The sequence below is a fragment of the Miniopterus schreibersii genome, assembly GCF_964146895.1.
Source record: "Miniopterus schreibersii genome assembly, chromosome: 8".
Lineage (NCBI taxonomy): Eukaryota > Metazoa > Chordata > Mammalia > Chiroptera > Miniopteridae > Miniopterus > Miniopterus schreibersii.
The window spans coordinates 10,253,222-10,266,774 of record NC_138109.1 but is presented as its reverse complement, the minus strand read 5'-3'; the positions used below and the strand labels follow the sequence as shown (position 1 = coordinate 10,266,774).

The window sequence follows — 13,553 nt, the reverse complement described above, 5'->3', positions numbered from 1 at the left end:
TTCTCTAACATTAAAGGACTTGATTATTGTTTCTACTATTTTCTTATCTGAGAAATTCAAAGCTACTTATAGCTGACATTTAACAGAACACCCTTTATATCTTTAAGGTTAATCCTCTTTCAAAGGCATAAAATCAAGTAAATACATATTAAATAATGTTTTAATTAGGTATGTAATTTAACATTTAATGAGCAAATCCACATTAAATATTAACAACAAGGAATCGTAACTTTCATAAATGTCATTACTCAGCAGATACCAAGATATGCAGAAAAACAGGCCCAGAATTTTTTTTAAAAGGATTATATGCTAAAAACATATACACACATCCATGCACACACACAATTAAATGCTTAAAAAAAAAGTACTTCAAAATGGAGGGTAGATAAAATCTTAGTAAGTTATCTGTCCATTTAACACACAATATAAAGTAACAATTGGGCTATTTACACTGAGAATCAGGATCAGAGTGCAACACAGCATAATCACAAGGGGAAAGTTGGTCTAGACTAGAACAAGAAATCAGTGAGGGTCCTTTAGCTAATGGCAGTAAAAAAAACTATGTTTGTATGTTCACTCTTCTGCCAAGTAGGTCCATAGCTTTCATCAGATGATCAAAATTCCCAAAATGTTGCATACTGCTTTTGACTTTTTGAGTTCAAAAAAAAGAAAGCAGCTTCCCACAAAGTAAGTACAACGTAGTACTTCACATGAGCTGTAAAGTCAGGTAAACCTGTATTCAAATTACATAACTTCTCTAAGCCCCATTTCCTTATTTGTAAATAAAGGTAACGATTAAACAATAGAATGCATGTACAACACTTAAGTACAGTGCCTGAGACATAGTAAATCACGCAATAAATGTTAAAGATCCACCTGAGTTCTAATCCAGTCTCTATCTACACTGACTAGCTGGCTGACCATGGGCAAGACACTTCACCTTTGTGTCTACTCCCCAACTAATAAAGGGAATATAATTATACTTACACTCCATACCTTTGTTATAAGGATTAAATGAGTTAATACAAGTGAAGTGCTTAGAACAGTGCCATATATATGTATATGGCAGTTATTTAAAATAGAAAATAAGAAGGACTCTTTAAGCCAAACACTAGTTTGTAAATTTACTATGTAAATTATGGTTCACCTCATTAACATGCTCCTTAAACTGTAAATATAATGGTTATAAATGCCATGTAATAAGAAAAATTATTTATAATACAATGTTATATTAAAAAATAAAACTATCAAATTATAGTATAATCATAATTTATACTACATTTCATGACAACCAAACTCTACTGTTTGGGTGTAAAAATAACATATAGAGCCCTGGCTGGTGTGGCTCAGTGCTTAGAGTATCAGCTGGAGCACCAAAGGATTGTGGATTTGATTCCTGGTCAAGGGCACATATCTGGGTTGCAGGTTCCATCCCCACACCCCCGGGGGCCCTGCTGGGGCGTGTGCGAGAGGCAACCAATCAACGTGTCTCTCTTACATTGACCTCCCTCCCTCCCTCCCTCCCTCCCTCCCTCCCTCCCTCCCTCCCTCCCTCCCTCCCATTCTCTCTAAAAATCAATGGAAAAAATATCCTCAGGTGAGGATTAACAAAAAAAAGAAAGAAAAAGATACGGAATATGTGATTATGACAACCCTAAATTTTAAGTTTAAAATTTACTTTTTCTTCCAGGAACAAACTACTGATAAACACAAGAACATAGATAAATCTCAAATTAATTCACCTGAGTGAAAAAAGAAAAAAAAAAGTAGCTACTGTATGATTGTTTCCTATTATGACTTTTATATAAAAGTCTAGCCTGGCCAGGCATGGCTCAGCGGCTGAGCGTCGACCTAGGATCCAGGAGATTGGGGTTCGATTCCCGATCAGGGCACATGTCCGGGTTGTGGGCTGCAGCTGGATCAATGACTCTCTCATCATTGATGTTTCTATCTCTCTCTCCCTCTCCTTTCCTCTCTCTGAAATCAATAAAGATATAGTTAAAAAAAAAAAAAAAAGTCTAGAAAATGCAAATGCATCCATAATAACAGAAATGGTGGGGAAAGATGGAAAAGAACGATTACAAAGAGATGTGAGGAAACTTTTTTGGAGTGATGTATACGTTAATTTTCTTGATTGTGGTGAAGGTTTTCATGGATATATACATGTGTTAAAACTTACCAAACTATACACTTTAAATAGAACTTGAGATATACTTAAGTCATAGGTACAATACGTATTATATATCAAATATAACTCAATAACGGTGTCTTTAAAAACAACATATAAACAAACAAATCATCAGTTCAACCGGCATATTTACCATTTGGGAGGAATGGATTGTTATTCTATGCTGGATTATAAGACAATTAAGTAGATTTACATGAGGCTGGAAACCACTACCTAAAGAGTGTTGATCAACTCATGCTAAATCCTGTCTCTGTGCAGGGGTCTCCACTGACATGCTGACTTGCTCAATATTCATCAGTGACTTGGAAAAAGACATAAAAGCATGATTTTCTAATTAGATGACCTAAAACTATAGGATGACAGAATCAAGTCTTTATAAAGTATAAGCTGGCTAAAAAGGATCATGAAATGCTACATCATGAAGGAATAATTTATTCAAATTAAATAATTTATTTATAGAAATTTTTCATAAGCAGGTAACAGAACAATTCTTCCAATTCCCCAAAATATAGGTCGCTGCTTCTTATAGTAAAGTCATTGTTCCAGAAACATTTTTATTAAGTTTATCTCTGCAATTACATTAAAAATACTGGCCTTAATAGTCATAAAATCTAATTTCTCTAAATAAAACATATAAGCCAAAAATATACAACCAGGTAAAATTTCAGTCTGTTTTTCAGAAGCATGCCAATGAATATTCAAACTTGCTCGCACATCTTTAGTTTCACCGTGTCCTCTCTACCATGTAATACATACGCAGTGCTCTTACTGAAGTTTTCAAAAATACTGGCTTTACTCATTTTTTGTTCATATGATCAATCACTCTAATGCAGTTATGGCTAATAAGGAATAATGACAAAAGTACCCCACTCATCCCTGACAAGTGATCCAAGGAGAAACTTACATAAACCAGGCTAAAAGAAAGAAAGAAATAAAAACCAGGATAAAACCTGTACCATGAAGGCATTATAAAAGTTGAGTCCTACTTCTGATACTTCTTTGATTACCAGCAGAGAACCTATCTAAAACGGCTGACATAGGGCATCAAGCCTGCACATGAGGCATAAGTAAAATTTTGATTGCACAATTTTTTTAAGACTAGCCAGGAGTGTTTTTGACTTTCAAAGAATTGAACTAACACAATTAAAGTGACATATGGGCACCATATGCTGAGGCAGGAGGAGGTGAATCGAGGGTTAGCCTTTATTTTATGACACAGAAATGATACTAATGGGCCTAGACACTGGAGGAATAATGATCAATATATAATCTTGAGGCTGAGAAAAAGGGGAACTAAGAATGTCAAAGCCCCTGGTCAACTAATCTACATTCGGTTAATGTGTATCACATGGTAAAGGTGCAGCAGAGACTTAAATTACTAAGAACAGAAACAAATAATCAAAAAGTGAAGACTGTCATATTTCATTTTTGTGTATTTTTAATTTTTATTTATTGATTGATTTTAAAGAGAGAGGAAGGGCGGGTGAGGAGAGGGAGGGAGGGGGGAGAGAGTATTCATGCGTTCATTGGTTGATTCTTGTATGTGTCCTGACCGGGACAGGACCTGCAATCCTGGCCTAGCACGATTACGCTCTAACCAACTGAGCTACCTGGTCAGGGCAGGACTACCATATTTCAAGGTAACTTTTTACTGCCTAAAGTCCCTTGTCTCTCCAGAACAGGCACTATATATAATTGAAACACCACTTTTTTAATTGACTGAGGACTACATATATGGTGGTAGTTTTAACTAGTAAAAGTCAAAGTTGATCTAACTCAAAAATAAATTCAAAAACTTAGATTCAAAAAATTTCATTTAAACTATGTAGCAGGCAGTATGCTATCATTCACAGGATTTTGATGATCTCCTTCAAAGTACTAAGTTTACAAAGCCACATGTCCTCATTTATGAGAAAGCTTAATAACATGTCTGCCTATACTTTAACTCAGTAATTGCAATTCTAGAAAATTATTCTACAAAAATCCAAAATACAGCAAAGGCTTTAAATTCAAATAAGTTATTTCTAATAGGAAAAACTGGAAACAACCTACTGTTTAACTTCTCACCAAAATAATGCTTACATACTAATTTTTTTCAACAAAACCCCATTCCGTACCCGGTATTCACCTCTGTAAATAGTACCACATTCTCTCCATTGCTCAACCCAAGGTCCATGACATCACCCTTTACTCTGTTTTCTCACCTCCCACACCCAAGATACCACATTCTGACTTCAAAATACAGACCAAATCCACTCCTCATCTTTTTTACTGCTACCACCGTAGAACAAGCGACCATCTCTGCCTGTATTACAATAATCTCTAACCTGGTCTCCTTGCTTCCACTTTACCACCACAACCAAGCGCCCTAACACAATCTGCTCTTTATAATAGCTACTTCCTTTTAAAAGAAAACTCAGATCTACTACTCTGAAGTTTCCAGCGGCTTTCTATCACGTCTACATTAAAACCCAAAATCTTTACCATGGTCTATAATGCTTCAGATACTTCTTTGAACTCTATCTCCAACCTTTCTATATTCTAGCCAAACTGGCTTCCTTACAGTTCTAAGACCACATTAAGCATGCTGCTATCTCTGGCCTTATCTCTGGCCTTTGCACTGCTGTTCCTTCTACCAGAAATGCTCTTTCCCTAAAAATGTGCAAGGTTCATTCCCTCATTTCTTAGGTTTCTACTTACATGCCACGTTTTCAGGCTAGAACTTCCTTTAGAGCCCTACCTCAAGTAGGATGTCCAGTCATTTTCCACCCCTTTATTCTGCCTCATTTTCATCAAGGCACTTATTACTACCCATTAATATACTGCAAATATATTTGTTTCCTGTCATTTCCAGCTCACAAAAAGGTAAGCTCCTTGAGGACTGAGCCTTTCGTTTGCTCACGATTATATTCCCAACACCTAGAATAATGCCTGACACATATTAAAAACTTAAGAAATACATGTCAAATGTTGAGTGAATATTAAATTCTTATAACAATGTACAACCAATTACTACTTAAGAGATGTTTAGAATACCATAGGAAAAGTTAATATTATAATATAAAGTGGGGGGGGAGGATAAGCCCTGGCCAGGTGGCTCAGTTGGTTAGAGCGTCATCCTGATACACCAAGGTTGTGGGTTCGATCCCTAATCAGGGCACATACAAGAATCAACCAATGAATGCATAAATAAGTGGACCAACAAATTGATGTTTCTCTTTCTCTCTCTCCATCTCTAAAATCAATAAATAAAAAATTTTAAAAAGAAAAAAAGATAAAAAGAAACCATACCAAAAAATGATTACAGTAGTTGCCTCTAGAAATCAATCAAGATTACTAGAAATTTTCATTTTCTTCTTTTACCTATCTTAACTTTGAAAATAAAAATTCAATGGTGAAGGTGTACTTTCACAATCAGAAAAAGTTATACTTTAAGAGTTAGGCCTGCCCAGGCAGGCATGGCTCAGCGGTTGAGCGTCGACCTAGGATCTAGGCGATCGGGGTTCGATTCCCGGTAAGGGCACATGCCCGGGTTGCGGGCTCAATCAATGACTCTCTCATCATTGATGTTTCTATCTCTCTCTCCCCCTCTCCTTTCCTCTCTCTGAAATCAATAAAGATATATTAAAAAAAAAAAAAAAAAAAAAGAGTTAGGCCTAACAAAAAAAGCTCAGTACCAAAGCAAACTCTGGCCCAGAAAAAGTTTGTGCCATAAAAGAAATAAAGGGTTATTTTTCAACATAAACTGACAATTACTAGCATAACCGGACCACTTATCATCCAAAAGGGGTCCGTTTTAAGAGTTTAAGGAGATTCAAAAAGTTATTAATAGGTGTTTAATTGATCTACAATAGCTGTAAACTGAACTTGTATTGAGCAAACCAAGAAAAATAATCATCTTACCCTTACCTGCAAGATAAAGTTCTAATTCTTTAGGACCATGTTAAAATCTCCAAAACCCACCTATCTTGTCTCTACTCCTGCTACAAAACCTGACTTACATGCTATACTAGGCTGACTACTAGCCATTCCATTAACCATGACTCTAAATCATCACTTCCTAGAAAGCCTTTTCTTCCCTTCTTTGCCTAGAGTTCTATACCTTCCAGCTTAGTGTCATTTCCACAATAAAGGACTTCTTCCTTTACCATATAATAGCACTTTCAGATCTCTAATCAAAGGTTCTTAACCTGGGGCCTATAAATAGCCTGTTGGACATCTGTGAAATTCTAAAATTATATATAAATACTGGGTATATGCTCTTTTTTGAGGAGAAAGCATTATGACTGTTTTCAAATTCTAAAAGTAATTCATAACCCAAAAGGATAAGAATCATTGCTTTATCGTATAACCTTAAGATTAAAATTATTTATGTACTCATCACCCTCACTACACTGTCAGTTTTTATAAAGCTCCCTGTCATATTCCTAGGAATAAACAGTATGATGAACTAAAATACTTAAAAGATGTGTCTGACTTCCGAATTCTCCCTAAATTCTCTCAGGCTCACTGTAAGACAGCTGAAATTGGCTTCAAATTGTATTACCTTCATCCTCTAACTTAAATTCCTTCATTTATGAATCTGAATCAATCATTTAACATAAAAAAATTAAATCTCCTCCCATTAAAACCAAAGTTCTTTTCCAAACTTTCTGCATTTTTACATGTAATCAGAGAAGGGGAAAAAGTAAAACAGAAAAATTTAAGTTAAAAAAAGCAATTTTTTTAAATTAAAAAGGTATCCAAAAAGAAAATTAAAACTCATAGTGTCCTAAAAGAAATCACAGTACAAGGCCAAAGGCGAATATTTATGAAAGAAAAAAAGAAGACAGGTGTATGAGCCCATCTATCTTAACATGCTTATTTCATCACCACTTTTTTTTTTATAAATAGCACTCTTTTCTTATTAATATATCTTTTTATTGATTTCAGAGAGAGGAAAGGAGAGGGAGAGAGATATAGAAACATCAATGAGAGAGTGTCACTGATTGGCCGCCTCCTACACGCTCCCGACTGGGGATCCAGCCGGTAACCCGGCATGTGTCCTGACGGGGAATCGAACCATGATCTCCTGGATCGTAGGCTGACGCTCAACCACTGAGCCACGCCCGGCGGGCCATCACCACTTCTTAAATTAAGATGATGGGGAAGCCCCACCGGCATGACTCAGTGGTTGAGCATCGACCTAGGATCCAGGAGATCTCGGTTCGATTCCTAGTCCGGGCACATGCTGGGGTTTCGGGTTTGATCCCCAGCAGGGGGTGTGCAGGAGGCAGCTAATCAATGAGTCTCCTCATCATTGATGTTTCTCTCTCCCTCTTTCTTCCTCAATCTGAAATCAATAAAGACGTAATTTTTTTTTTTTTAAAAGATGATGAGGAAAAGGCCTATGTACCTTATTATATATACCTAATTCTATTTGGGATTTTACTGAACCTTTTGCCAAAAAAAATCTATCACATGCCTATCAAACAAACGCTGCCTGCAGGTGACAGGCGCATGCGCGGAAGACACCCAGTCCAGCAGACCACCCCGAGCCAGGTACTCACCGCGCTGTACACGGCCGAGACGGGAGGAGTGAAGATCCGATCCTCCAGAGGCTGCTGCACAGGTCCTCTAGGAATTCTAGGAGAGCGAGTTAAGGATAAGAGGACTCAAAAATGGATTGCTTTAGCAGTAAGAGAAAATTACCACCACAAAATTCTGTCAATGACCCAAGTTCGGGCACCCAATTAGTGGGGTTATACACTTAATACTCCACAGAAACTGGAAAACAAAGTATTTCAAGTTTCCATTTTCTAATACAATTAGATCAATCTCTCCAAAAGTGATTCCCCCGATAAACATTCCATGGAAACTCAAAACAGAATTACACAACAAGCCTCCAAACTTTAGGTCTATGCTGAAAAACTACCACCTTTCCTTTCTAGAGAAAGAGACTAAGGAAATAGAAGCAGGATCTTCAGAAAGATAAGACTAATTCATCAACCTGGAAACTGCTGACAAAGGCCGTGTCTGTTCTGCTAACTACACAGGAATAGAGAATACAATTGTTTCCTTGTTTTTCTGTTTTAGCTGCTACTTTCCCTCATCTCCACCCACCATTTTTAAAAAGAGGCTCTCCAACATAGTTTAGTTTAAAGTGTTTCAGCATGTTGTCAAGACCTTCCGTTAAAAGATAAAAGACTATAATTTTATTCAGCTTCAAAAACTGAAAAATGTTTAAGTTCTTCTACCTGGTAGGTGGTATTTTTACCTCTTTAAGAATGACAACCAAAATACTGGCACCAAAACATTAACAGCAATTCTCTCTGGATGGTAAAATTACATTATGTGCTATTTCTACAATAAATACAAATGATTTACATAATTTCAATGTATTTTTAAAAGAATGACTATATAAATGTAGTAAACCCAAAATGAGAATCCTTCCTTCATTGTAACAAATATTTAATACCTCATATTATGTTCCTTTCTAACTCAATGGAACAGTTTGAAAGACAGAGTGACAGCTGCAAAAAATAATTTTATATGAATGACCACAAGTTGCTGAAGTTGGAAAGAATCATTAGAAGTGAAATTCTTTATATCTAAGTAGCAGCAGTTTACTGAGGTGAGAGAGAAAAAACAAAATGAGAAAAAAAAACACCTATGCTTTAGTCATACAAAATTAGTAACAGCCCTAGCCAGTCTGGCTCAGTCAGTGGTTAGAGCGTCAGCCCGCAGACTGAAGGGTCCTGGATTCGATTTCGGCCAAGGGCACGAACCTCAGCTGCAGGCTCGATCCCCAGCCCCAGTAGGGGCAAGTGCAGGAGGCAACCAATCTCTCACATCGACGTTTCACTCTTGCGCACTTGCTCTCGCATGCTCCCCAACTCTCTCTGAAAAGCAATGGAAAAAATATCCTTGGGTAAGGGTTTAAAAAATAAAAATTAGTAACACTGTACCAATCTCTAGACAGTTCTTTAAACTAGTCACCTCGGACAACAGTTCAATGTGTTGCCATCATCCCCTATGCATGAAGAACTGATTTGGACACATTGAGAAATAACAAAGCTAAAATATGTCATTAAAAAGCTGCTTCATCCAAACTATATATATGTTTGCAATGTAGAAACATAAGTCTAACAAGTTTCAGGACACAAGTCCTTCACATTAGCTTGTTAATCCTTTCAGAAATAAGATTACCCCAGGCTGAAGTAAAACTTTCTTTGAATTATAGTTCTGCACTGTGGTCACATGAATAATGAAAAATATGAAGCCATTCTTTCTTCTGCAAAGCCAACTGCTATTGCTTGTTCTAGCTAAGGCTAATTCTCACTATGTGAGAAGTTCTCAAAAGAGTTATCAGTACTATGCCCCAAAAGCTGAACCACACCACACCACTTAAGGGAAGGCTAGGGCTCCTTATTACTATTAAGTTACTTTAGTGGCAAACAGTATTACTATAATTGCAAGATTTCTGAAGAGACAATCATATATTTGGCCAAGAGTCCAGTTAACAAACATTCTTTCTCCTTGGCAACAGGTAAAGAATATTGATTTCATTTATTTCACTCTCTGTAAACTACCAACAGAATATTGTGGGGATTGATAAATGAACTGTTTCTTTAAAGACTAACTGGATAAAAATAATTATTTTAGAACAAAAACACAGTCCTATAAAGAGAAAACTAAAAAAAGAAATCAGAAGATCTGAATCTAAAGTGTACTACAGCATAACTAACCAGGCTGTCTTCACTGAATCATTTTATAGTACTCCGGTAAACTGAGGCTTAGCAAGATGAAGTTAACAAGGCTAAGTAGCCAGGCAAGGTCTCTCTGTATTCTAAAGACTGTGCTCTGCCTATTACATTAGTGTGTACAAGGGGAGACAACCTGGTCAAAATATGGTTGCCCCTATCTATAGGACAGGACTAAATTAGTATTTCGTCTCGTAAGAGAGTCAATGGAGTGTCACTCTAAAACTGAAAAGTCTCGAATTCTTGGCCCAAATTGAATCACCTCCGCAATGGCAAATGACTACTCACTATTACAGACAGAGAAGGTAATGTAAGAAACCAAGGGAGCTTATTTTACAGAGCAATTTTCTCCTTTAATTCTTAGTGGTTATGGTTGCACATCTTCATAAATATGATAAAAATCACTGAATTGTACAATTGAATACTGTAAATTATATGGTATGTGAATTATATATCAATTTAAGAATAACTTAATATTTTAGTAATTTGCAACTAGGCTGGTTATCACCCTTTCCACTTAAAAAAAGCCCATATAAATCAGTATGAGATAGGCACTGCCAGGCATTTGCTCCAAAAACAGGTAAATTCAAAGAAATGACATGCATGTCAAGTTCTTAGACTACAGCGTAATTCCTCCTAATTCTGCCAACCACTAAGCTTATTATTTCCTATCTCCAACATACATCATTGGATGCTTATTTCCCTTTGAGTGCAGGGTAACGAGCAAATAGCTTCTCATAGCACCACTTAAAATTCTAATTCAATCAATAAGCGGTGTACTATGCATGTGCAGTGCTCCAGAACACATTTTTATTTCTAAAATCTCATGATTAAAATACAGCAGCACACCCACTTGACATTTCTGTAGTTCAAACTGCTGATTTATATCATTAGGAAATATAAGAAAAATCATTAACAAGATTAGACAAATGATATGTAATAAGTGAATCAAGCCACTAATTAGAAATATAAATGCAAAATAATTCTAATTCTACACACTTTTTCTTAAAAAAACATTAACAAGACAAATTTCAGAATAAAATAAAATTTGAAGTTAAAGAGAATTAAAGCACAGTAGACTCTAAATTGATTATTAAAGTACTCACTACACTCCACATTAAATGTCAATTAGGCAGATAAAAAAATTTCAGCAACCAAATTTCATCAGAGAAATCAAGGATCTATGAGGTGATTACATGATCTGAATGTTTCCTACTTATACCACGAAGAAGAGGAGACCGATAATTTCTTTAAGCACAGATGTTTACTGAAATTTCATGAATGATGAACTCTCCTCAGTAGAGTTTTGGATCAGTGGCAATAAACTGACCTTGGGTTTGACTCGTACTCAGTACCGCCTCAAAAGGTAGATTTTGACAAGGTAGAAAGCAAGTAGTAAAAGTCAAGAGAAATCTTCTTCCAGTTTGCTGAAACACTTATGCTCCATTTACAACTCCCAGCTGAATGTTCCTAAACTTTGTCCCACTCTACTACAACAAAAGCTACTCTCCCAATGCTCAACATAAGCAGTATTCTTAAAGTGACAGCCTCAAGTTACCACTGCCTCCCTGAAAGGGAAAGCGAAAGTACAAGCCCATCGCACAAATACTGCTTTAGAGAAGACACAGGCGACTGACTGACTTCAGGAAACAGAAACAAATGAATGGAAATATCTTTTTCTGCATTATGCCTTATTTAAGCTTTAGGGCAATACAGTAATGTCAGTCAATTTATGCCTTCTCCACTTTCTCCTCCTTTCTACACAATTTTGATAATGAAAAAGGAAATTATATAACATAAAAATAAGGGCAGAATTTCAAAACTATACCAGTTCACGAAGATACTATGCATGATTTCTCAAAAGAAGCAGTATTAAAAATATAGTTGCTTTGGAAATAGCTATAATCCCTTTAATGTTATTAGTTCTGGCCTACAAGGGACATGTCTTACACAATTTAACTCCAAATGGATCAAAGACCTAAATGTAGAGGCTAAAACTATAAATTTTTAGAAGTAAACAGGATAAATCTGCATAACCTCACATTTGGCAACAGATTCTTAGAAATGACACCAAAAACAAGTGCAACAACAACAAAATAAGATAAACTGTGTTTCAACAAAGTTAAAAACTTTGTTGCATCAAAAGACACCATCACAAAAGTGACAGGACAACCCACAGAATGGGAGAAATGTTTGCAAATCATGTCTGATAAAGGACTTGAATCTGGAATATATGAAGACCTCTTACAACTGAGTAACAAAAACACAGAAATGCAGTCTGTTCCATATCTGACAAAATTCTAAAAGATACTGATTGATCTTCGCCACTTCGGTGAACTTGTACACAGAATCTCTCTGTTATGAAACTTGTTGATTCTAACTTACCTGTTGTCCCCAAGGTGAACAGCTTCGCAGATGAACTTAACAGTTCTCGACTCAAAGCAGTTCACATGGAAAAGCACCTAATAGAGGAATCTGCTTTTCTTATTTACAGCTGAACAACTCGTGTTGTTGGCCAAATTAATTCACCCAACTGTAACATGCCGAAAGTCAGGCTACTAAAAATACTTGTCCTTACCATGTGGACTATCAGAGAGGCTGATGGGGAAAATCAATCCCTTTTTATTAGTAAACCTTATCTCCAAGGCCCCCGCTCACTTAAATTTTTTTAGCGAATCTAATTTTCCCCTGAAGAAAATGACTGATGAATAGCAATGGCAACATAAAATACCAGCCACCACCACTTAGGAAGCATAACTCTCCTGCTTTTGTAGTCATTATCCTTAGCATCAAAGTACCCCGAAACGTTTTCAATGCTCCATCTACTTACAGACTCACACCAGAAAGAACTGCAAAGCATTCTACAGGTCTGTCTCACTCGCCCCCCCACCACCGAGAGAGCAGGTACTCCAGTGGTATTTAATGAACATATAAGAGGATGGAACTCAATTTTCCATCATGAAGCAAAAGATTAGACTAAGTTATCTTTAGATTTTGGTTAAATTACCAACAAAAAAAGCACACAAACTTTTGTATCACTATGATTTACTTCCCCTTTTTTTAAACTTTCAGTATTCAATAAAAAATGTCCTAACAAAAAAAAAAATCCTACAAACTACCACAACTCTAAATATAACTTATTGCATGCAACTCTAAACAGTTTCTTAGGACACAGACCCATGTGAAGTCAATGTTGTTTTCTTTGTTGATTCTGAGGTATGGAAATAACTACAGGCAATGTTTTCCTTTCTCACTCTAGACATGCTCAATTCTCAGGAAGATGGTTTCTTTTAAAACAGCATTTCTTTTCAACCTAAAATTCTGTTATAATAAAAACTATCAAATAAAAGTTTTTCAGCAGATTTATGTTCTTATGTAGAATGGGCGTAGCCAAGATTACTTTCTTCCATAAATTCTAGGTCACTGTAATCACCAAGTATCTAGTGACACATGTATAAATTTAAGAGAATCTTCCAAAAATATTTTTAAAACAATCAAATGTCATTCTTCAAAGATGTCAGGCTTATAAAGAGATTTTAAAATAAACTGGAGCAGTAATATACATAAAGGTACAAATATTTGGGAAACTTAAAAAGAACAAAAAGAGCAAAGGAGAAAATGGT

At 36.0% G+C, this 13,553-nt stretch overlaps 1 protein-coding gene across 30 annotated transcripts in view; it reads right to left on the bottom strand.

The window, feature by feature from the left end:
- Positions 1–13,553, bottom strand: part of EIF4G3 (eukaryotic translation initiation factor 4 gamma 3) — a 234,008-nt gene that overhangs the window by 169,728 nt on the left and 50,727 nt on the right. For 25 of the 30 annotated variants that reach the window (XM_081145840.1, XM_081145844.1, XM_081145846.1 and 22 more), the window contains one exon: positions 7,738–7,813. The gene's annotated coding sequence lies outside the window, so the exon portion shown is untranslated. Of the gene's footprint in view, positions 1–7,737; positions 7,814–11,260; positions 11,462–12,315; positions 12,515–13,553 lie in introns of those variants that run through there. The other 5 variants (XM_081145848.1, XM_081145842.1, XM_081145845.1 and 2 more) reach the window with 5 other exon arrangements.